The sequence below is a fragment of the Xenopus laevis genome, chromosome 6S (assembly GCF_017654675.1).
Source record: "Xenopus laevis strain J_2021 chromosome 6S, Xenopus_laevis_v10.1, whole genome shotgun sequence".
Classification (NCBI taxonomy): domain Eukaryota; kingdom Metazoa; phylum Chordata; class Amphibia; order Anura; family Pipidae; genus Xenopus; species Xenopus laevis.
The window spans coordinates 17260924-17286083 of record NC_054382.1 but is presented as its reverse complement, the minus strand read 5'-3'; the positions used below and the strand labels follow the sequence as shown (position 1 = coordinate 17286083).

The 25160-nt window shown below is 41.9% G+C and overlaps 1 protein-coding gene across 2 annotated transcripts in view; it reads left to right on the top strand.

Annotated features, from left to right (window-relative positions):
* The first annotated feature begins 2467 nt into the window (after nucleotides 1-2467).
* The window catches only part of LOC108719848 (junctional protein associated with coronary artery disease), a 47942-nt gene continuing 25249 nt past the window's right edge, over nucleotides 2468-25160 (top strand). For both annotated transcript variants that reach the window (XM_041567394.1, XM_018269073.2), the window contains exon 1: nucleotides 2468-2629. The gene's annotated coding sequence lies outside the window, so the exon portion shown is untranslated. The remainder of the gene's footprint in view (nucleotides 2630-25160) is intronic.

Below are 25160 nucleotides of genomic sequence, written 5' to 3'. Positions count from 1 at the left end.
TATGACCCTTCCTAAAAATGTTGTGTGATGCATAATTTACTGAACCAATCCTGATTGTTCCTGTCCCCCCATATCTCACACCTGACCCCCTGAACAGCACCCTTTTTTGCTGTTTTGGAATGGCATGATTGTACAACTTTCTTTACTTGATCGATTTCTGGTCTGAAGTGATTTTTTTTGCTCTTCTAGTAATGAGAGCCAGAGGCCTGAGAGCAAGACTGCCACACTGATTGCATAGCCCTTACAGGTCTGAATATAAGCAGAATAAAGTACAACAGTCTCTCATAAAACCCCAAAGTAAAATGCATATAAAATGCTGCCCTCCCTTAACATTTAACATCTGTTAATAATACAAATATATAAGAATTTAGCTTTAATGCAAATATATACCACTATGGCTAATATGAAAACTGTAACATGAAGCTTATGCCCTAAATCACTTATTCCACACTGAAGAGTATTACATACTAAAACTATACTATAGGGGGACATAGACAATGTGCATATGAATATTGACCTCAGCCCTCCTGGTGAAACAATCCTCTCATTGTCCTATGGCACCAATATGGTACTACTTACTGAGTCCACTATATACAGGTTTTTACATATATAATGTATGCCTATGCCTTACTGTATCCAGTGGTCATAACTATAATTTGATTGCATATATTTTATAATGTCATTAGTCTTACTATTGTGCAGTTACAAGTAGCACATATGTTCCCCCGTATGATACTAGACCAGGGGCATAAATACATAGGAAGCAGATCAGCAGAAGAACAAAATGTATAGGGGGCCAAGTGGGACATATGGAGGCCTATTAATTAAAGGGGGAATTTTAGAGGTTTTAAAAACCACAAATAAACTAATTTCCAAGAACGGGAAAAAGTCGCCGGGGAGGTCGAAAAATTCATGACTTCTTCAACTTGTAGCACAATAACTACGACTTTTTTCTATTGTTGCACATGATCCAGCATCAAAAACACCTGAAAACCTTAAAAACCTGGAATCAAAGGAAGATCTTCCAGTTGTAAAAGGAACATCTGCTACATGATTTTGACAGGTTTTAGCTAGAGTATTTTCGGATTAGGAATTGTTGCAGTTTTATCACATAATAAATCCGTCAAAATTCCTTTTTTTTCCAGTGACTTTTTTTCGGGTTTTTGGGGACAAAAAGCCTTACCCGAAAAAGTTGTGGTTTAGTAAACTGATAAACTTTTTAAATATGTTTCAAAAATGTCTTATCCTTAAATTTTAAGGGACCCTGACATTTTCTTGCTCCAGTAACATCTAATAACATAGAAAATGTTTTTCCTCTAATCTAAAGGGGTGGCTCTAATGCACTAGTAAAGTTCACTAAAGGATAAGGAAAGACAAAAGACAATACTGGATTTGATAAATACTGGATAGGATAAATACTGGATAGGCATACCCGAATAATGTGTAATAGTTTTTCTATTATGCTTTACTACTGTGCCCTTTACTAGATCCAAATCTGTAGTCTTCACCAAAAACCTTGGTACAGGGAAAAACAAACACTATGCAATGCTCTACTGGCAAGACCAAGACCCAAATGCATGCGCAGTGCAAAGTCTTACGCATGGGTGCATGCTTCCCCCCCAGTGAGCAGGATCACTCGCATACATTATAACAGCTATTACCCACCCTCTGAATGCGACACAGATCTGCAGCAGAGTAGTATTCATTCATGGGCTGCACTGATTGGTGCCTAATACAGCCTTTCCAAACTATACCACCACCCTGCAGAATGTACCGCTCATTCACTGTTTTTCTTCATCCGTAACACCGGGTTTTTTCACGGTGTCCTGCAGGCCCAGTCCGACCCTGCCCATTATACAGAAAGCTCAGAATTACTGAAAAGCCGTCACCCATAGACTCCATTATAAAGAAATAATCCAAATTTTTCTCTGTAATAATAAAACAGTAGCTTGTACTTGATCCCAACTAATTAATAATTAATCCTTATTGAAAGCAAACCCAGCCTATTGGGCTCATTTAAAGTTTATGTGATTTTCCATTATGTAGTTACAGTAGAGCCAAATTACGGAAAGATCCATTATCTGGAATATCGGGAGCATTCTGGATAACTTGTTCCATACCTGTATATATACATTATTATACTGTATAATCATTTTCTGATGGTTTTGGTTAATGTATATTTATTTACATCTTTATTTTACATTAGCCTATTTTTGGGCAGATGTGGGGGGTGGCTACCAATTCTCTTTCTATGTTACAGCCCAAATCCCATTTCCAGCCTCTGATTCAGTCATGGAAAAATCTCTTTTAAAAAAAAAAATCATGTTGTGAAAAAGAAGAAGCGCAGCAGCAGTCGCATCTCGCCCCCCTGCATGCGATGGACCATCCAATCCTTCATGTCACAATTAGGAAAACCCACCCCAGCCGAGTCCTGTGTTTGCACCTTTAAAACTTTCCTGCTGGCTGCAAAATGATTAGACAGGCGAGGGGAAACCTTCTCCTTCCCAGTGTTGCTAGTGGCTGCTGCCTCTACTAGGCATGCTCAGCTGTAGCTTCATGCAGTGCTGGATTACAATTCTGAAGCTGCTGCACAGCAAGTCGACAGATGAAAGCATGGGGGACTCACAAGGTAAGTCCTTAGCCTTTCCCCCCCTGATTTATCTGTGCCATCGGCACAATCGCCCACTCATTGGCATATTAAACAGCAAAGCAGAAGAAGCAGAGCTGGGGGCTTGTAGGAAGGGAGAGGGAGAAAGGCAGCAGCTGCCTATGGTTAAGTCAATCTAAGTTTCTCTCTGGATTTGGCTGGTGCCTCCTCTCCGTCAGACAGATTTTGGCTGAGGATGAAGCTGTGCCACCTCTACCAGCACCTTGGCACAGGGATTTGCCTTTATTTTGCATCTGCGTCTGTGTGTTGCTGGAGGAACTGCCTGGGCTGGAAGGATTCAGATGGCTCCTGTTACGGATACACTTGGAGCAACTCAAACGTGGGTTTCATTTCCCTGCTTTTATCCCCTGTCTCTGTTTTCGGGGGGACCAAATCTTTGATCTTTACTTCTTCATTACTATGCAGGCTGAATGTGAACCAGAGAAGCTGCTTTCCCTTGTGCCTGGCACAGCTGTTACATGTGAGCACCCTCTCTGCAGACGTAGGGCACTGGGATACGATTGCCCATCATGTTTAGGGTGACCCACCCTCGTCTGCTTGTGCTTGGGCTCAACGGCCACAAACTTCTCTAAGGAAGGAGACGACATTGACCTTGTCTCTATGTGGATGCCATGGCTGGTGGGATGTAGCTTTCCTTCTAACCAATCATTTCATTGCTTTTGGAAGGGAAACTATAATCTGCCTGGTATTATATAACTGATACAGTATCTGCATATCGGCTTGCAGGATAGAGAGGCAGCCTTGCTGATCAGCCTGCTGCATATAGATTGCAAGCTCTTTGAGGGAGCAGGGGGCTTCAACACTAAAACATTTGGTTTTTATTCTTTGTTTAAGATTGTTTTAGTCCTGCCTCTGCACACATAATAGTAAGGTGTAAAAATTTAAGGAGATTTAATAAGTTGCAGGCATGTTCATTCTATGATCCCATTTGATGTTGGTGGACTACAACTCTCAGCTGCCAGGAATTACAGTTCAATCACATCTGGACCTGTGTGTACTTTATAGTGTGAAATCAAAGCAGAGCATATGGGTGCTGGTGGACAGATCTTTCCAGAGGGATCTCCTCCCACTGAGTACTGCCGCCGTTTCCAAAACAATACTTATTTTTATTTTAAAGGACGTTCTATGATTCACTTCTGTTCTTGGCATTCTCTATGTAGTTCTCAGAGCTCTGCAGGAAAATAAAAAAAAATAAAAAATAAAAAAAAGCATTTTATGTGCCCCCTTCCTGAACAATTCTAACAAAATGTCTGCAAATTTGCATGCCAGCAGAGCACAGGTACAAGGCACTTGCTGTGTGTGCCCATGGGAGAACTAAAATGCTGCTAAGTATTATGTATAGAATAGAGGCAGGCTCCTTTCCCAGGGTAGGTAGTTCACTGCACTATAATATAAAAACAACACCCCCTATAAAAAAAAAAAATAAAAGCATTGCCCCCCATGAATAGAAGGCACAGAGCTTTTATCTCTGCTAAAACATTATGTCTGTAATTATATATCTGGGCTCTTAGAGTGTTAGGGGATGGCACATCTGACTGTTGCAGCAAACTGCTGCAGTTTTTATCGTGCACAGATAATCTCCCAGGGACCTGCTGGGGCTTCACTGCATCAGTGTGTGCACCTAAAAACCAGCAGCCAATGGAAGGCTATTTGGAATGAAGGCGACCAGGACCTCCCCCCCCCCATAGGTATTTTGGTTTTTTTAAAGGATATCCTTAAGTGCTAAACTGCTCTCTCTCTCTTTATTCCTACTCCTGAGATATCTTGTATTGCTGAAGTTATCCACCGCAGCAAGGGAAATGAGGCTGCTTTACTGGATTGTTATGGAACTGGGAAATGCCATCAAAGATCCATCATCCTGCTTTGGAAAAGGAAGTAGAACCGAGCTTTAGCTTTCTATAATGCTGAGTGAGGCTTACTGGCTTAGATTCACCTGCATGTTTATCCACGAGTAGCATGTGCCTCCTGCTATACTGCTAACCTTGAAAAGAAATATTATGACAAGTTATAAAGGATCAGCCCATCCTAATTATTTGTTATGGTTACTGGTGCTGCAGAGTCCCTTCGCTGCCTGGGTTTGCTGAATTGGCAACTTTTACTGAATGGTGATGGTGCACACGTTCTCCCCACCGACAGTGCATCAGTCACAGGAGAACTGTAGGTTCCCCCTACCTAAAGTGGACAATAAATACAGTGCTGCCTTGTGTCTCTCTGCATCATGCGCCAGATTCAGTGCAAGGTGCAGGATGATCCATGGGATGGGTCTTTAGGGGCACAGTTTTGTACCTTGTTTGTATTTTGTGTTAGGGCTTTAGCACTTGCCCCAGTTGGATTAGTAAATGACCCTGAGAATGCACAGAATGCATCTGGGACCCGCAGACACACCCTTTTCCACTGAAATAGATGGTGTACCATCAATACAATCTGCTCCATCTGTTCAAGGGTTTGTTTTTTTTTTTTTTGTATGAACACAGCCTTGCTTTACTATTAAGTTGAGTCTTGCTGAGATGTTTGCTATGAATCATGAAAAGCGATTGACCCCCAACTGGCCATAAATAGATGACCCTTCCACTTTGAAGGCAAACACTATGGCAGCTCCATATATGTATAAATGCAAATATAAGGAGCAGTGTTCTGTGTTAGCAATGAGTTATGGGCTCACCTATAACTGCCTAGTTTAAAGGGGAACAAACCCCCAAAAACACATGAAAGCAACTACCTCAGGCAGGATGGGACATGTTCTTACGTGGCTGCCACCAGGGTAAGTGTGCCTCTTTCAGGAATAGAGTTGGGGAGAGAGTTTTCAGTGATCAGGTAGTGGTTTTTAAATGGCCTGGAAAACCCCAGGTCTTTGGACTTTACTGAGGAAATGATGTGCAGTGTATATGTGGCTCTCTGCTTGGAGCTGTTATAACATCTGCTATGGAGTGTGCAGTTTATGGTCCTGTTTTGGGAGGCCACATGTACTAATGTCAGATGAAGACTTCTCTGAATAACAGGACATTTTTTTAAAATTGTAACACAACAGGAGGCCTGTGGGAGATAAGGAACTAGTCAGCTGCCATAGACTCAATGGCTGATTATACCACCCACAGAGCCTCTTTAGTAAACACAGCATATAGACCTATGCTCTTCGGTACAAAACTTTTTTCTTGGGTAGGGTCAGTATATAATATTTCCTAGTGTTTGCCTATGATGCATCTTTCCTGGGGGTTATTTTATCATGCTGCAGGGAGTATAAAGAGGGACTAGGATTCTAGCTCAATGGCCATTGGGAGGGTTGCCATTGTGGGGGACAGACAGGAGTCCTGGCAGGATCAAAATTAAAGTGGAGGAGCCTTGGGCGAGGTTTAGGTGGACCAGGGCAGGAAAGATTATGGATTTGGTCATGGGGTTCTGTGGAGACCCTCAATTCCTGATGGAAACCTGATTGGTGCTGAAGTGTGCCATAGGGCAAACATCAATAATCTGATCAGAAGTAGTTTTAAAAATTGCCCAACACCCAAGGCAACAGGGATAAAGAACATAAATTCTAATCAATTCAAGGAAATGAAAAATGAAGACAACCCTCATGCTGCATTGCACATTGGTCTGCTTTTCCTGTATAATAAATCTGCAGCTCCATTTACCTACAGTTACGTACAGCCCTAAAAATCCAAGGAAAAACACAACGTTTTTAAAGCTGTTCCAGTATAAGAGCATTAGGAAATTCCATTCATTCTGCAGTGTCAATTAAGTCTAAGTAATGGGTTAGGTTTAATGGATGGATAATTGCTGTGTAGAAATAGTGCATGAAGCTTGTGTCCTCACCATTGCCCGTACAGTCGATTTAGAATCCATTCCACACTTGTTTTTCATTGGAAGTGCTGAGAATTCCTTGATAGATATGTGATCTTCAAACACCACAGTGGCTTCAGTTGGTGGAAGGGGCCCCTGGAACCCCTGGTCAGCTGTGTAAATATTACTGTAATAACGTAGCTCCGAGCTTCATGAAAGGTCCCACGTTCAATCTGTGCCATTAAGGAAAGAATTTGGGCTGATGAAGGTACGTGTTGCCCTATTTGGTTCCCATACCTCGTACCTTGACAGCTGTTTGGGTTTTATGGACGCAGCAAATGAGGGGAGAAGAACCTCCGCCTCGAATAAACATTTGATTTAGTTAAAGACACCACGATTGTTGATCATGTGAATTATATTAAGATGTATAGAGTTTATTTTATTAAGATTTGTGTTGCACTTGCACATTATGCCCATCCAGCCTTAGGTCCCTCAGAACTTCTTGAATTGAGCAAGTTCTGCTGTCCTGATTGGACACAGGCTTAATTAAAGGGGAATATTCACCTTCTTTCTGAACAATTATAGGGGGTCATTTACATGACCCGAGGGTGCCCTTTAGTGCTGCTGGATTAATGGTCTGGCATAACTCAAAGGGAGACAATCTCTAAGAGAGCAGCTATCATGACTGTGGTGCAGCTGCATGGTTCACTTTCTAACTCAACTGTCCCTGGGGATACCAAGGTTAGATTTGTTTGGTTGCATCTTTCCTTATTCCGTGTGCCTACTGAAATTGTTAGATCAACTCAAGCCTTGACTTACTAGTTAAAAAATGGCGTCCATACTGTAAAGCGCTCTTGCACAGGCTGATAAATCGGAAATTGTGTAACTTCAATAGGTGCTTAATAGTGATGGGTGCAAATTCGCCGCGAAAATTTGCTGACGTCAAAAACGAGAAGCCGGCGCCATTTTGCAAATTTTTCATCACTAGTGCTTAACGGCTTATTACATGCTGAAGTTTTGTATTAAAGGGATACTGTCATGGGATTTTTTTTTCTTCTAAACTCATCAGTTAATAGTGCTACTCCAGCAGAATTCTGCCCTGAAATCCGTTTCTCAAAAGAGCAAACAGATTTTTTTATATTTAATTTTGAAATCTGACATGGGGCTAGACATATTGTCAGTTTCCCAGCTGCCCCCAGTCATGTGACTTGTGCTGTGATAAACTTCAATCACTCTTTACTGTTGTACTGCAAGTTGGAGTGAAATCATCCCCTCCCCCCCAGCAGCCTAACAACAGAACAATGGGAAGGTAACCAGATAACAGCTCCCTAACACAAGATAGATCTAAGAACAGCACTCAATAGTAAAATCCAAGTCCCACTACATCACATTCAGTTACATTGAGTAGGAGAAACAACAGCCTGCCAGAAAGCAGTTCTATCCTAAAGTGCTGGCTCTTTCTGAAAGCACATGACCAGGCAAAATGACCTGAGATGGCTCCTACACGCCAATATTACAACTTGAAAAAAAATACACTTGCTGGTTCAGGAAGTCAATTTTATATTGTATTGAGTGAATTCTTTGCAGTGTAAACGGTGTCATTTAGAAATAAAAATACATTTTAAAAATCATGACAGAATCCCTTTAAGTATTTTTCATGGTTTTTACACTTTATAAATCTCAAATTTTTAGAGTTTAAGGGAAATAAAATAACATGAATTTTTAGAGAGATCATTCGATTTATGGAAGAAAAAAAATTGAAATTCAAATGTTAGCAAATAGGCCCCATAAAGTCCAAGTAATCCCAAAATATACCTACCGGTTATTTGCACATATAAATTGTCTTTGAAGCAATAGGTCTGGCATTTTGCAGATGCATTTTTTTTGCACCTGAGAAACAAACAGCACGTGTATCCCCTGCCCTGAAGGACACTGCAGCAAGTGTCTCCCGGCCCAGAATGGTTGGAAATAGATGAAAGTAGTTTGTTATGAAGCTGAATAACAAGGTTACATACAATGCCAAACAAGGATTGGGAACTTTGTGTTTGTTAATGATACAGAATGTATTTTTGGATGGAATCAGCTTTGTATTTGTATAGTTTATACTATACACTAGGGATGTAGCGAACTGTTCGCCGGCGAACTAGTTCGCGCGAACTTCGACTGTTCGCGTCCGCCGCAAGTTCGCGAACGTCGCGCGACGTTCGCCAATAGGCGTTCGCGTCAAAATCGGTCGCCCATTCGACCATTCGATCGCTAAAATCGAACGATTTTCGTTCGATTCGAACGAAAATCGTTCGATCGAACGATTAAAATCCTTCGATCGTTCGAATCGAACGATTTTCGGATGATCGAAGTTCGCGAACAGTTCGCGAACAGTTCGCAAATTATGCCGGTGTTCGCGAACGGCGTTCGCGAACACATCGGCGGCGGTTCGCTACATCCCTACTATACACTTTGTTTTCAGGCACAATACATATCTGAATCTTATACAGATAATAAGATTAAAAGAACAGTTCAGTGTTAAAATAATTGGGTAAATAGTATGTACAAAATAAAAAATGTATTTAATATACTGTATAAGCCGACCCGAGTATAAGCCGAGGTACCTAATTTTACCTACGAAAACTGGGAAAACTTATTGACTCTAGTATAAGCCTAGACACAACTACAGCCCTGTCTCCCAGCAGCGCACATTCTGCCAAAGCGACCCCCCCAGCGATCAACCGGACTTCTTTCCAAAGTTGATGGTGACAGAGAATTGCCAAACGGATTACTGTGTGCATTGTCCCACTGTCCCACTACCATGTGCAGAGGGTGCTGTGTGATATTGCCATCACTGTTAATCTTTCGTATAACAAACGGAGGGAGCTGTGTGATATTGCCATCACTGTTATTCTTTAATATAACCAACAGAGGGCGCTGTGTGATATTGCAGTCATTGTTATTCTTTCATATAACCAACAGAGGGCGCTGTGGGATATTGCCATCACTGTTAATCCTTCATATAACCAACAGAGGGCGCTGTGTGATATTGCAGTCACTGTTATTCTTTCATATAACCAACAGAGGGTGCTGTGTGATATTGCAGTCACTGTTATTCTTTCATATAACCAACAGAGGGCGCTGTGTGATATTGCAGTCACTGTTATTCTTTCATATAACCAACAGAGGGCGCACTGTTATTCTTTCATATAACCAACAGAGGGAGCTGTGTGATATTGCAGTCACTGTTATTCTTTCATATAACCAACAGAGGGCGCTGTGTGATATTGCAGTCACTGTTATTCTTTCATATAACCAACATAGGGCATTGTGGGATATTGCAGTCTCTCCCCAAGTGAACTGTTGGTATAGGAATGATTAAAAGTGACTGCAATCTCAGCTACTGCCCGCTGACCCGAGTATAAGCCGAGGTAGACTTTTTCAGCACATTTTGGATGCTGAAAAACTTGGCTTATACTCAAGTATATGCGGTAGTTAGTTATCCAAAAAGGTAATGTATAAATCCTGGAGTGACTGGATGTCTAACAGAACAGAATTGGCTTGACCCGTTTCGTTTCGCCTAAAATTCGCCAACGCCCATTAAAGTCTATGACATTCAGCAAATTTATTTTGACGAGCATCTTTTTTTGACGCGTGACGCCATACAAGTGTATGGGCGTCATTTCTCCGGCGAAACAAGGTGAAAAAATTCACCCATCCCTAAACAGAACACTACTTCCTGCTTTGCAGCTCTCTCTTAGTTAGTCTCTTAGTTAGTCAGCAAATTTAAACGGATACTGTCATGGGAAAACATGTTTTTTTTTTTTCAAAATGCATCCTTAATTCTGCAATAAAATACGTTTTTCAAAAGAGCAAACAGATCTTTTCTATTTAATTTTGAAATATGACATGGGGCTAGACACATTGTCAGTTTCCCAGCTGCCCCCAGTCATGCATACCTCACAACTGTCCTGTTTTTAGAGGTACAGTCCCTCTTTTGACAGCGCAACTTGCAGTCCCTATAAGGCTGATTAGTAATTAATACAGATAATTACTACATGGCAGCACAGAAACCAGTGCAACTAGCATCAGAATTTAATAATCAGCCCTGTAGCATCAGCTTATATTACAGACCAACCTCATTTTCTGCTGGATAATTAGTGACGACCCCTAAGTTTAGCTTCTCAACAGCTGCTCAGAGCCCACTGAGCATGTGAGTGTCACAGACACTTTCCAAGATGGTGACCCCCTGTGACAAGTTTGAAGTCCTGGATCATTGCTGCTATTGACAAGCTGAAACTTTAGGCTGGTGCAATAAATTCAGTATATAAAATATGGCATTTTTAGTCCTATTCATTGTTAGGGTTTCCTTCTCCTTTAATTGACCCCCCGAGAATGCATTCTAGGAGTATCTAGGCAAATAGGCATTCTACCTGAAGCTGTCTCTAATTGACCTTCAGGCTGGGCTGCTCCAACCAAGGTTCACCCTAACAGTTTGGGAACCGCTGTTCTAACCTGTTGCAGTTAATACATTAGTTCAGTGCTGTCCAACTTCTATGGTACCGAGGGCCGGAATTTTTCCAATCTACATGGTGGAGGGCCGATAACGGTAGCCAGTGTTAGCCACTCCCTGTTTTTAGACCACACCCACTTTAAACCACACCCATGTTACCGCAAAACCATGTCCACAATAATAGCACACCAAAAAAAAACAAATGGTTGGTGCTCACTGCAGGGATCAGGGCCAGAACTAGGGGTAGGCAGAGTAGGTGGCTGTCTAGGACACCATCATTGAGGGGCGCACTTTTTTCAAGCGTTTATTTAATAATTTGTTTCAGAAATCATGGTCACCCAGTTGGGTGGAATCCATCTCCTTCCCCTTTTCCCTCTTGCCGGCAAGTAATAGCTCCTTCTGTGCGGTGCACCGCGATGTGTATACACGCGTCAATCATGTCACTGATGTGTTGGGTGACAGAGAGAGGCAGAGAGCTGGGGGGCTGCTTGGTGTGTCTCACACTCGCTGCTCTCAGCCTTGCACAGTTACGCAGAACTGAAGACTTTCTTTCTATTGCTGTAAAGTGTGAAGCTTCCTGCTGGCACAGCCAGGTACAGATTCGGGCCGGGGGCCATATGTTTACTGTTGCTGCTGGGCACTGGCGCAGGTACATAAATACTTGGGGGCAATATGATGTTATCAGAATTTTTTTTGGCTGCTGATGACACAGGTAAAGATTGGGGGCAATATGATGGCTGCAGGAGGGCTGTATGATGGATGGCTGCTGAGCTTGCTTGCACAGGTACAGGGGGCAGTAATATAAATGAAAAAATGTTGTTCTCTTGCTCTCTTTATTTAAAAACCATCATGGTAAGGAGGTAAATGGTAATGCAGGACAGGGGGGCACTGAGTGAAGCTCTTGCCTAGGGTGCCAAACTACCTTGTGTCTGCCCTGGCAGGGATGTCACTCATATGTGCAAAAAGCTGTCATATTAAGACATACCCATAAATCCATAGGCCTCCTCCTCCCCTGTGTACTACATACAGTGACACAGAGCTGGTGCCCCATTAGCATTTTGAATAAGGTGTGAACAGGAGAACAATGTGGGCAGTTTCAGTCTGGGTCTCAGGTGTGGACAGTACAGGCTTTAGGATATAAACAATAGAGGTGTCACAAGTGTGAACAATGCAGGGGGATCACAGGTGTGAACAATACAGGGGATTAGTAGTAAGACAAAACAGAGGCGCCAAAAGGATAAAAATGGCTAAAAGCACTTAAAAACCCAATGGGTAATTCAGAGGAGGTAGTAATGAATTTACCTCCTCCAAGCAGACACCAACGAAAGTGGTAATTTTCAATAATAGTTTATTCACAAAACAGTTGTGAATAAACTATTATTGAAAATTACCACTTTCGTTGGTGTCTGCTTGGAGGAGGTAAGTGAATAAGTTGTGAATAAACTATTATTGAAAATTACCACTTTCGTTGGTGTCTGCTTGGAGGAGATAAGTTCATTACTACCTCCTCTGAATTACCCATTGGGTTTTTAAGTGCTTTTAGCCATTTTTATCCTTTTGGCGCCTCTGTTTTGTCTTACTACTATATCGAGTCCACCCCGAGTGGAGGGGTATCATCCCCTTTTTCTTTTTCTACAGAGAGCGACGTTTTATTCCTGAGTGGGGTCAGGATAATCTCCCCACCTGCCTATACAGTGGTTGCCTATCGGTAACCCTGGTTTGTGAGTATTAACTTGTTTACTTTACCATTACTCCCTATAAAAACATATTACACTATTGGGGCTCTTGGTGTTCCTTTTTGTCTCCAATACAGGGGATTAGTCTGAATTTGAGGTTTAGACAATGCAGGGGGCAGTTACTCTCTGAAGTGATACATTTTAAAGTTAACATATGGTAAGCAGACACAGCAGGCAGACTTTGATATGGAGGGCCACATGAGGGGGGGTCGCGGGCCGCCAGTTGGACAGCCCTGCATTAGTTAATCCACTTCTCAGCAGGTTCACCCTTACTGATGTATGCTCTCTGACTTGAAGCTTGACAGCAGCCACAGGCTACAACTCCCAGCACCCTTAGACACAGACAAGTACAAACTGGGTTCTCACATTAACAATGCAGTCTGCAGTTTAATTTACGTAGAGACAGAATTCTGGATTAAAAGAGAAATCCTCACGCTCAGTTAGTAAAGTGACACTATCATGAGAATAAATGAGTATAACTGTGAAAATAATTGAAACAGATTAAGGATAAATGGTTTTTTTTTTTCTCTCTCCATAGACTCTGCAGGGCTTGGCAATTCCTCTCCCTTTAATTTTCCTAACCACAACAAAGTTTTCATTCCTAATGAATTTGGCCGAGGTCCATGTTAATTCATCTTTAGAGATTTCGAGGGGCTAAAACCCATTAGAAAACAATAGTTGCCTTGTAGATGCTGTTATTATCTCATATGATGAAAACCCCATTCATCCTTTTCTTTCTCACCAGAGCAAGAATTGTCAGCTGGGACATCTCTGTATTCCAAAATGTTCGGCCTGATCACCTACTTTGCTCATTGTATTGCAATTGCAAATCATTCAGGACAACCACAAACCCCCCCCCCCCCATACTTATGGAACCTTCAGCAGCTGTTGGATCTTCTTATATTCGCCAAATTTGGGTTCCAAATTGACCTTATGTCATCCAGGCTTCCCCTAGCTTATAGGAGCTGTAGCGGTATATATTGCATAATATCATTATAGTCACATTGATGTAGGATCCAAGAATATCCTTACATAAAATTTACACAAAAAAAGGGCTCTAGTAATTGTCCTTGCCTGGGACTCATTAGGAGATTAGCAATCACACAAAAGGGTTTTTGAACTAGGGATGTGCCGAATCCAGGAATCGCTTTGGTATTCAGCCAGGATTTGGCCTTTTTCAGCAGGATTTGGATTCGGCCGAATCCTTCTGCCCGACCAAACCGAATCCTAATTTACATATGCAAATTAGGGGCGGGAAATAACGTACCTTTGTCACAAATCAAGGAAGTAAAAAATGTTTTCCGCTTTACATCCCTAATTTGCATATGGTAATTAGTATTCAGGTTCGGTATTGGGGCGAATCTCTTGCAAAGGATTCGGGGGGTTCAGCCGAATCCAAAATAGTGGATTCAGTGCATCCGTAATTTGAACCACTAACCCCCTAAGCCTAAAATACAATTTCCAAGGATAAGGAACGTGACAAGTGATGGGCCCATGCCCTAGTAGTATCAGTAATCACAGGCCCCTTACTACTAGGTTTTCAGGGCCCTCCTCCAGAGGGCCTAATAACTAGCCCATGGATAGTGGACCCTGCCAACAAGTAAAATAAAACCCAAATTTAAAAAAATGCCCCTCAAATGCAAGGCCATGCCCCAGTTATGCCAAAACAATTCATTTTCTCTGCTAGAGGATCTCTGACTACAGGAACCATTCCAGTGACAGTCCTGCCTAGTGGCCCTAGTCTTGGAAAATGTATTAGACTTTTCTTATTTCTCCCATAAACCTATATAATCTCTCTAGCATTTGCTACCATTTGCCAAATAATTGTTGTGAGTGCGGTCCCTGGACGAAGGTTCTCTTTTGGGCTATAGGAGTCCCAGTCCAGCAATGAAACCCAAGGATATAACATTGCTGTTTTATTGCATTTTAGATGTTGAGCTTTAGACTTTTTCCTGCATTATTGTAATAGGAATACAATAGATACAATAGAAAAACTCCCACCACATGAAATGCGTGCCATATATTCATTGTATAAATATTTTCATAATGTAGATCTCAGCATTATCTTATGGTGTTACACTGTGACTATTCAGGATCAAAAGAAAAAAAATACCTTTGAACCAGATCAGGCTGATGGAAGTGGCTCTGGGAACATTGTCTCATATTCCAGGCCAGATAGTCTTTCTCAAGGGTCTTTATTGTCTGAACCACATCCCTATCCTGGTCACTGTGTAGTTGTTGTTTACTATAGATAGGCGGTGGGCTTCCTGCTTTCCTCTGTCTCTGTGCAGTTGGATGGAAACTATTAACCCATTGTACTTTTTTTTTATTGCTGGTTGTGGATATACTGCATAATAGAAGAACATTCAGCATTATTCTCTTTAGTAACAAGCATCATAGATATTACGATTAATCATATTTGAATACATTTTTACCACCTCTGGTTAATCGAAGTCTTATGCTGTCCTCTGTCAATGTTGAATAGTGTGGTGAGAATTAGTGAGATAGAATGGTGGGAGTGGTGGTAAAGTATAGAATAGTGTGGTGGGATAGAATCGTGGGAATAAATAGAATAGTATGGTGGGAATAAATAGAATGGTGGGAATATATAGAATAATGTGGTGGGATAGAATGGTGGGAATATATAGAATAGTGTGGTGGACCAGTCTGACCACCAAGTAGTCAAGGAAGTTGTCAGTAGAAAGAGGCTGCTCTGATGTTCTTCTGGTTAGGCAAAAAAGTTAGAAACCTCTCTCAAACCAGAAGAACATCATTGCTTAAAATAGACCCCTCATCTATTTTACATTCACTTATTTTTAAGGTTTACTTATCCTTTAAGAGGTAGTAAGAATAATTTAATTTAATGGATAACGGCCTATATTAACCATTAGCCAAACATGACCCATGCTGCATCCAAGTTCTCATAATGGATTTACGCCTCCTGATGGGACCTTGCCTAGGACAGGGGGTGATGCTTTCATGTATATTGTTATTTAGACAATGTGCTATTTTAGTAAATCACCTCTGTGTGGTTTCTAAAGTGGTTTGACCTTGAAAGAGCAGAGGTTAATACTTTGCTAAGCCATGTTTTGCTCCTTAGCACTCAAAGGTTATAGGAATAGATGAAGTAATTTAGGTAATGCACTGCTGCACCCGAAAGCAGGACACCTTCCTCTATTATATTGAGTGCAGCAAATTGTAAGAGATCATGTGCTGGGAGCAATGCCTTTCAGCTCTAAGAAATTCTGTGTTTCATTTGGAGTGTTTTGGAAATGGGGCCGCTGGGCATTGTAGTGTTTGGGGCATTCACTGGGCAAAGAATCTAGCATTCCAGCTATATAATCTGTGCCCACATCAGGTTCACCACTCAAAACAGCAGTGCATGGGCCTATGAGATGTAAAATGTATCATTCCATGAAGAACTACAAAAGGATTTAGGGTCAGGGCACACACTCAGAATCGGGGAGATTAGTCGCCCGGCGACAAATCTCCTCTTCCTTGGGGCGACTAATCTCCTCTTCCTTGGGGCGACTAATCTCCTCTTCCTTGGGGCGACTAATCTCTTCCTTGGGGTGACTACTCTCCTCTTGAGCACAATGTAGGGAATGACTGTGTACTGGGGTTAGGTGCAAGCTCTCTATCTCAGAAAAGACACCCCCGCTCCAGGTGTAACAGGTAATCCAATGAATCAAAGTAACTGAGAGAGGGCACGCCAGGCAGATTTACTGCTAAGTGGTTTATTGTTCACATAACATGTTTCGGGCTACTCGCCCTTTATCAAGTTGCCTCTCCTCTTGAGGCAACTTTGGGTGACTTGGGAAAAAAGAATTGGTCGAAGTGCCATCCCACCAGGGATTTGCATTCTAGCCTGCAGGAGGCAGTTCAGGGAGATTAGTCGCACCGAAGAACCCAAATCCGAGCGTGTGCCCTGACCCTTAGACTTTAAAGAGATATACATTTTTTGCTTGGGGAGAGAAACTTCTTGCAACTCATATGACTTCAAGTCTCAGTGATCTAAAAGAAATGTAATCATGTTTTATATCTAAGTGTGCTGCGTTGCTCCAGAAAAAGTGAAGGAGGCTGCAGCGGTGCCGGATCAAAGGCTGGAAGGTCTTGAATCCACAAAGCTTTATCAGGATTAATAAGAAGAAGGTGTTAAAATCAAATATGAACCTGGTTCAGAGTTCTGGCAATAACTAGGGACATTTGGATGAAGTCTGAAATTAGTCTACAGTACTAAGAGACTGGGATGTGCACTGCAAGAAGTTCTGGCTGAGAGAATAGTAACCCATGGTCATATAGTAGCAATCTGCAGGGAAGCCAAATGCATCTACATATACAAACTCACAACACAGACACATTTTCTACCCATACCCACACCTTTATGGAAAATAGTCTGCATAATCCTATAGATGGCCTAGATTCCTGTTCATGGGACATAAAAGGCCTTATGTTTAAGGTTAAGACAATAGATCTACAAGGCCCAATTAGGCTGCTCTGTTGTTAATATACATCTTATTATATGCAGCCATTGCTTCCCAAATTGTGGGAATGTCCAGGCTTGGAGCAATAGCAAGGGGCTCAACCTGAAAAACAGTAAGGGGGAGAATTTGGAATAACGGACTATTTGCTCTGCTAGGTAAACATGAATATGAATTTACTGTCCTATACTAACTGGGGCTTGAAGTGAAAAGGTTTGGCAACTACTGCACCAGGCTGACCCCATTGTAATTTGGCAAATGTCCTAATTATTTTAATATGATCAATTTAGATCCACTAATGGGATCTGAAAGGAAGGATGGATCCTGACTGCTTATAACTTCCTACATGGTTTGATCAAAATGGTCCGTAGAGTGCCCCGCATGGAGTGACAGTCAACCAATTCATTATAAAAGGGCTTGATTGTCAAAATGTCTTCTTTTCAGTGGTGCAGCCAGCTTTGAGCCATGGGCAGAACAGTAGGGTATTTTTGTAATATGTCAGTAATAACTGATGTCCAGATTACACTAGGCAGACAATTTGGCCAGATCACTACACAGACATTCCAGCACACACAGCTCTTAATACCTATTGGCCCAAGTTTTAACACTAATCAACCAACAATGAATATGGCCAGTGAGACTCAGGTTACTCCAAGAAAAAGAGGCGAATACAGGGAGCACAATCACCAGCAAAACACACCCCTATTTTGGATGGCCCTTGATTATATGACCAAAACAGAAAACCAAATTGGTGATGTGTAAAGGTGTTGGTTCATCAGAATCTCTCCAGCACTTTACTTCCTCCAAGTTATAAATAGTTGCCAACTGCCCCTATTTACAAAATATACTCTGTTTTCTTGATGAAAGATGGGTATATCTTTTTAGAAGGGAAGGGGTTAGAGTGGGTCAGGGTAAGGTTATGGCAGATGAAAATATGAATTAGGAGGATCAGAAATGTAGCCAAAATGACTTGCTTTGGGAATGTTAACAGGTACTTTATCACTTAGGAACCCTTAGTAAGCAGCTTTCCCTGTTGCTAGGTTCATAGAATAAGAATTCTGCTTGTTTTAAGCCTAAATACACTCAAAGCAGCTTAGTGTTTTACTGAGGCAGAGAAGGAATTTATAAAAGTACAGAAGAAATGTGCTCTTATAGAAAGGAGGTGAAAGAATTTACTCTAGAAAGGTTGCTTGAAAGAGTGATGGACATGAGTGTATGGAGGCAGGAGCCTAGCTACAAACAAACGTTCTCAAAGTCTTGGCAAGTCCAAGTCTTGAATGCAAACAAACTGGTTTATGGGGAATATACTTCTCTTGGGTTCACTCTGAACAGTTGAACTATGGCTGGCAATGCATTGCTGTTTCCCAAATGAGAAGCTATTGCGACCTGGGAAACAGAAGACGAGTAGTGATCTGACATTTGCTGTGTGACTGCCACATCCTAGGAATCTATACATCGTTGTCTTTCTGGCCCCACCCCTAAGGAACTGAAACTCATTATACAGTCACGCAGTCTGGTATGTATCCGGATGAGAAGACCCATCTATGTAGAGGAGTAGCTGGCGCTCTCACGTCCCTTATTTAATTAATTTATTGGTCTTTCAACATATTCATAAAATAAAGTTTACTTATATCATGAGAATGCACAGGTCTAATTCTGCAGGTATATTTATCTTTGTTACAACAGTTGAGTCACATGTAAGCAAGCTTCTTGCTGGGGCTGCTTCACCTTTGGACACTCCTGTATGTAAGGGAGGCTTAGCAGTAAGTAGATCCGTGAACCAACCCAAATAACAATAATACAAATGGCCCATGTGACATTAGCCAAAAAGGCAATATTCAGACAAAGTTGTGTGGACGGAATGCATATGCATTTTGCAATACCAATAAATAACTAATATAATTCTGGTTTTATGTAACAAATAGCAGACTCTATCCCGAGGTTCATAATATTTGGTGATTGTTGATATACTTTAGTGCCAGTTAGAAATAGCTTGCATCCCTCTAGACAATTTGTTATGCTGAGAAATCAGTTATGCTGCGAAATCAGTTATGTCTTATGGTACAGATAGTCTCCAAGGTTGTGCTATTTAGATTACACCATAAAATATGTTTGCAAATCAAGGTCACAGGTCTTTGCATCTGCAACCGCGCAGACTGTCCCAGTGCAACTCCGTTTTATTGTGTCTTTGTTATTTCTGCATGTTATTCCAGTTGGATAGAGAAGCATAGTTTCATTACATTAGCTATGTGTATTGTGTGCGCCTGTTTGCCTGTAATCTTTAGACTTCAGCCCTCCGTATGTTGATTAACTACAGTTCCCAGCATCCTTATCTGAGAAATAAAGCAGACCATTGACATGTGGAGAGCCATGTGATTGAGATCTCTTTGTTATAGTCTGGGACTGAAAGAAGTATCCAGTGCCAGACTGGGTTCAGGTAGGGCCCACCAGACACCTAAAAACCAGGTCTCATTCTCAATGTAATTAGAGGCAGATAAATGTGATAAATGTAAAGGGGTTGTATAGTTTTTTGGTGAAAATAAAAAAGGACTAATGGAACTTATCTTTACATAAGAACCACTGGGAGATCCTCTGGTACTATGAAATGCCAGCTCAACCCTGGAAATTTCAAATAACATGATAGGGTGTTCTGTCATTACTTAGACCGGAAAAACATTCTTTACCGTCAACATGCATGGAGTCCAAAAGATAAGCATGGATCTCTATGGCCTATAATAACTAAGCAGAATCAAGGTTAAAGGGACATATACTGAACTTAGTAAGGCTATACCCAATCCAGGATTTGGTTCGGGATTTGGCTGAATCCCAGCAATGTTTGCAAGATTTGGTTTCCATTGAATCGTTTTGGTTAAGATTCATTTGGACAGAATTTTTGGGATTATGTAATAAGTGGCACTAATTTTGCCCAGATGCAGTGACCTATATAGTGACCTTATAGCAACCAATCAGCAAGTACCATATATTGATCACCTGATAAAGACAGTATCCGTTTCTATGAGTCACTACACCGGGGCAAACTTACATATAGGACAACATTCATGTCACTTTTAATATTTGGACAACTTAAAGGAGAAGGAAAGGTTAAAACTAAGTACGCCTTATCAGAAAGGTCCATCTAAATATACCAGTAAACCCCCAAAGTAGTGCTGCTCTGAGTCCCCTGTCAAAAGAAACACTGCATTTCTTTCCTTCTATTGTGTACACATGGGCTTCTGTATCAGACTTCCTGCCTTCAGCTTAAACCTCATTGCCCTGGGCAAGAGCATGCTCAGTTTGCTCCTCTCCCCCCCCCCTCCCTTCTCTACTGTAATCTGAGCCCAGAGCAGGGAGAGACTCAGGCAGGAAGTGATGTCACACCAAGTTAATACTGCAGCTCCTATCCTAAACAAACAGAGAGTTTCTAGAGCTTTTTACTCAGCTATGGTAAAACATTCTACAGAATAAATATAGCATTCTAGCTTGCACTATTGCAGCTAATCTATTGCCAATAAAATGCCTCCATAGCTTTCCTTCTCCTTTAATGTGATACATATTTGTTCACCATTGACATGCAATATTTTGATGTATCTCAAATTGGAATATTCATAATGTAGAATTTGGATTTGGTTCAGTATCCAGCCACATTTTTTGTAAAGGATTCGTTATTGGGGCATATCTGCAAATTACTGATAGACAAAAACAGCAGGGGCAATACATGTACTCCAGCCTAGACTGTGGCCAATATTAAAAATCTACCTGTAATATATTTGCTGGTAAATTCGATTTTTTCTTGTTCTGCCATCCCCACTCACTCTATCCCCCCTGCCATCTATCACACCCCTTTACCTTATCCTTTTTACATTACTATCTCACCCATTTAGCACCACTGCCTTGTCTTCTCCCATTTCTGTTTAGCTGCCACCAACTAGGACTATAAGGTCAGGGCACACGCTCAGATTCGGGGAGATTAGTCACCCTGGAGACAAATCTCCTCTTCTTTGGGCGACTAATCTCCCCAAACTGCCTCCCGCCGGCTAGAATGTAAATAGCCGGCGGGATGGCACTCGGATGGCTTCGTTTTCCGAAGTTTCCTCCTGAGGCAACTTCGGGCGACTTCGGAGCATGAAGTAAATTGCTGATCCCGCCAGCAATTTACATTCTAGCCGGAGGGAGGCAGTTCGGGAAGATTAGTTGCCCCGAAGAAGAGGAGATTTGTTGCCGGGCGACTAATCTCCCCGACTCTGAGCGTGTGCCCTGACCCTTACAGTTGAATGTACCATAATGATGTTTTGTGAATCTATACTATACATCTTCACACACACTTTATGCTGCCCAGGGGATCCATAATATATACTGACACCCAAGGGAGTACTTGGCATATATAAAGATGCCCAGGGTTTCCATCAGTGTTAACTCTGGAGCAGTGAGTGATCCCAATGAGTGGCTCATGAGTAACATGTTGCTCACCAATCCCTTGTACGTTGCTCCCAGTGGCCTCAAAGCAGGTGAGTATTTTTGAATTCCAGGCTTAGAGGCAAGTGTTAGTTGCATAAAAACCAAGTGTATTGCAAAACAGAGCCTCCTGTAGTCTTTCAATCCACATAGGAGCTACCAGCTAGCCAACTCTTTTCAAATTTTAATTTGCCTTACGGGTAAAAAAGGTTGGGGACCCCTGCTCTGGAGCATTATCCCATTTTAAGGCAAGGGACTTCTGTTATCGACTGGGGTGCCACTGCTAGTAATATGAAACTGGGGAAAAAGACACAACATTGTAGTGTTTAATACTGGCAAATATCCTTGTTGTGAAGAAGTGTTTGGGTAGCGTTAAGTGTCCTTTGTTACTGTTTGCAAATTGGCTCCAAGCTGAACAGCTGCCTTTATTATTTTTGTGCTGTTAAAGTTAGAAATGAGGTGGAAATGAGTGAGCTAACCCTGTATCCTCAGGAAGCAACATCTATTAAGGGGTGATGTCACCGGCTGTATAACAAAGACTCCCCCTAGAAAACAAACTGCTTTTAGACACTGAGGATTTTTTAACTTCACATCACCATCCGGTCTATATATGATCTGAGTGCCCAGTCCAAAAGAAGAATTTTCCAGGTTGCTAGGATTTTGCCAGAGTGCTATGATATTAAAGGAGAAACAAACCATAAAATTAAAAAAAAGACCCCCCCACCCACATAGACCCCCCTACCTACATAGACCCCCCACAGCCTAGCTGCTACCCCAGGTAAATGCCCCTAACTTTTGACTTACGCCACAGTGCAGATTCTGTCCAGCGGAGTTTACTGGAGCCATCTTCAGCTGCTTTGGTAATCTTCGGGTCTTCTCCCGGCGCTTCGGCAATTTCCGATACGGCATTACTTCCTGAAGATTAGCGAAGAGAAGAAGATGGCGCCCATGAACTCCGCTGGACAGAATCTGCACTGTGGCGTAAGTCAAGTAAAGGCAAGTAAAGACTTAGGGGGTAGCAGCTAGGCTGAGGGAGGGGGGTAGGGTTTTTTAACTTTAGGGTTTACTTCTCCTTTAATGATTTGCTGTACTTTTGTCTTTCTTTAACATCGGTATCAAGCAACATTTTTACCAAAAGGGTTGGTAAAATACTGGCAGGTGGCAACTCTATATGATTTGCAACAAATACATATTAACTAAGTCAGGGGATACCCACACACTTATGCAGAGGCAGAGCTTGTTTATTGAGTTTGGAGGGGTAATAAATTCTGAAGAACTACAGAGAAAAACAATACAATGCCCCCAGCTATAAATGAGACTCTTGGGTTTCTGACTGTTAATGTATAAAGGCAGCCCCAAAAAAGGGCCAAGGAACATAGTGCTCAAAATGGGTGCCATGTTTTTGTGCACTTTGCCTTTTGTCGCAATGGAATATGCACCAATAATTTGTAAGTGGGTGTCATGGCAGCACAGCATAAAGGAGGGGTGAATGTCAGGCAGCACTGGGGCATCCCCTGACGCACTCCTAGTTCATGTGTCATACAAAACAATTAAACATGGAATAATAAGCCCTGCACTTACTGCCTTATTATTGTCAGCACTGTGGACAAATTGCAGCACAGGAAGGACCCAATGGAGTCTGTGGCCCCCATTTAACCAGTGATATAATTCTCAATATAATACATAATTATAATAAACTGTACCAGTCCTGTATTGCAACCACTTGCAGGGGGGCTTTTTGGAACATTAAAATAAATGCTTCATTTTTTATTTATTAAAAACTGATGAAAATGTAATGGAAATTATTATTTATGGAGATGTAAAACCCAGAATGTGCAATTCTGATGTGTGAGGGCAGCAGTTTTAATAATAATAATACTCTTGAGAAAAAAAACTGCACCTTTCAGCTAAGAGCAAAACAGCTGCTTCCTCGAGGCTTTCCAGATTCCATGAGTCAGGAAGATATTGCCCCAGTAATTTCAGGCTTTTGAGGCCTTGTAAATATTTCCATATACATGTGTTTTTGGGCTGCTCAATGACACTTTGTGCACAAATACCTCTACTGTCACCAACTCGCCAATGAGGCGAGTTGAGGCTGTTGCCTCAGACGGCAGCGCCCCACTAGGTACCAGGGGGCGGCAAAAATGCTGCTCCTGTTACTTTAAGATCGAATTTCCAGGGGGGGGGGCAGCAGCAACTGCTGCTGCCTCAAGCGGCAGAGGGGCCAGGATCACCCCTGACCAATAGATAACTAGTCCAGAAAGCTGGTGAACACGTCCACTAACTCCAGCTATAGTTTTTTTTGTCTATTTATCTCACAGGTACCACCACCAGAAAAAAGTGCATCTGATATCATAGGGCATTCTTGGATAATGGACTCTTGTTTGCTCTATAGTCTACACCACCGCTGTCTAACTGTGTTTCCATGAAGTAGGCACGTTATGTACTGTATATATAACCTTGTTTTTGGTACATTCTCTTAAATAGCAATTAAAGGAAGAGTAGCACCTAAAATGATAAAAAGGAATGACAACATAATGTAGTGTTACCCTGCACTGGTAAAACTGGCGTGTTTGCTTCAGAACTAGAGTTTATATAAACAAGCTGCTGTGTAGCCATGGGGGCAGCCATTCAAGCACAAGATACACCATTGATAACAGATGCATTCTGAAGTAACCATGGTATACTACAGAGCTTATCAGTTATTTGCTATGTATCCTGTGCCTTTTCTCCTTTTTCAGCTTTGAATGGCTGCCCCCACAGCTACACAGCAGTTTGTTTATAAAAACGATTGTAGAGTTTCTGAAGCAAATACACCAGTTTTACCAGCGCAGAACAACAGTACATTATATTTTCATTACTTTAAAACACTTTAATTTTTTGGTGTTACAGTTCCTTTAACCCTTTGCAATCCAGGGCCCTGAATTCTCTTTGCGTATTAAAGATACTGGAAACTATGATTTACAGCGCAGTGCCTCCACCTAGAGAAAGGTGGGGATCTACCTAACTCACTATTAGGTATCTCACTGTCTCTCTAACACAGTATTCCCAATCATACCAGAAGGGGTCAATGACCACCGAGTTCATATGAAATGTCCCTTAACAAGAGCTCTTATACCACAGGAAACTCTACCTTTCCCTTTGGCACTTAGCAGGTGCTCCCATGTGGCAGGTAAACAAACAAGACCTGTCTTCACACAGGGGCCCTCTCAGAGGCAGTCACATTGGAGATTACAGGCAGCTCTGCAGCAGGGTCAATCTCACCAGTGGCACCTCCCACCTCCTGAGTCTCTAGCAGCTTGGCAGGGAACAAAATGAGCTCTTCTATACTTCTAGAGATGCAGAACTCCCAACCAAAACTGCTCAGCATGAAACAGCAGCCTGCCTGCACTCCTGGACAGTCTCATACACTGGATCTGGCTAGATGCTGCAGCAGGGTTGCTTTTATCAGCTCTCTCTGGCAACCCTTTGTATTTGGCTTAAACCCCAGGCCCTTCCTGGATCCTTCTCTTTTTCCCAGACATCTTCTAGTGTTTCCAGTCAATCAG